We start from the raw sequence: 1216 nt of genomic DNA on the forward strand, positions 1-1216 counted from the left end.
CACAGTGGGTAGTGGTATATGTTTGCTGAGGAACAGATGACTCTAAACACATGGGCCACAACCTGTCTTATAAACCAGGTGAGAACAAGTCTTGGAACACCGTCATCAGGCTGTTTCTCAAGACATGCATAACCTCCCTCTCCAACCAGATGGAGGGCTCAGAGGGGGCAGGAAAATGTCTTCATTATAGTGATAGCAATTTACCGCACACTCAGTCTGCGCTGGGCTTTGGGCCAAGCACTTGGCAGGTGCTTAGCTATTTCCAACAGGAAGGATTGAATGCAGGGAATAAAGTGCTCAGGGGATGGCTGGAAGGACTGGAAGGGCTGTCAGTTAGGACACTGCAGAACTGACCCACCTGGGAAGCTGCCACCACCGGAGGCTCTGGGAGCTCGCCCCCTAAGTGCAAATCTAGGGGCCAGAAATAGGAGTCGAGACCCCACCGCTGCCGCCACAAAGGCCTCTCTGGCCCCGCAGAGTGGGATGCGGGAAGCACGTTGCTGCAGGAAACCTCCTCCTCTGTGACCCCTCTGGCCACCAGAAGGGCAGAAGATGGCTCCCCCCCACTTCTGCTTTCCAAATCGCAAGCGAGGACATCCAACGGGCAGGACCTGGTTTACATCTGGGACCCTAGCTGCAGAGGCTGCAGCTGAAAAACAGTCCTTAGCGTGTCAGACCATTTATTTCCATTTTCCTTAGTGTTTTCTGGAAGGACTGCTAAGTTTCATCAAGTGTTTCCCCTGGCATGTATTGATCTAAGCCTGGGGCTTTTCTCCCTTGATTTACTAATTTTAGCGAATGGAGAGTAAAAGGGGGCGATAGGGGGTGGGCAGGGAAGGCCTCTCTGACGGGACACTTTGAGGAGACCAGGTACCGTTGGTCACAAATATCAGGTTAGAATCTCTCTGCTTTGAGCGCAGACAGAAGTCAGCAGCGGGAGGACAGTTCAGAGTTCATGGGGAGGCGGAAACGCGAGGAGCCACCCCACCAATCTGCCTTGGGTGACTTTGTTGCTAGGAGGAGATGTGCCGTGGGAAAGACCAGGCAGAAAGACCCTTTGCCTCAGGCCTGGCAAGACCCTGGTGAGCCGTTCCCACGTTCCGAGCAGCCACCGACACCTCACAGAGTGGAAATGACCCCGCGACATTACCAATCCCATTTTACAGATGAGGACGCTGAGGCTCCGGGAGAACAGGCTCCCGCGGCAGGGCCCGGA

The sequence above is a fragment of the Leptonychotes weddellii genome, chromosome 14 (genome assembly GCF_054177405.1).
Source record: "Leptonychotes weddellii isolate Sample4059 chromosome 14, ASM5417740v2, whole genome shotgun sequence".
Classification (NCBI taxonomy): Eukaryota; Metazoa; Chordata; class Mammalia; order Carnivora; family Phocidae; genus Leptonychotes; species Leptonychotes weddellii.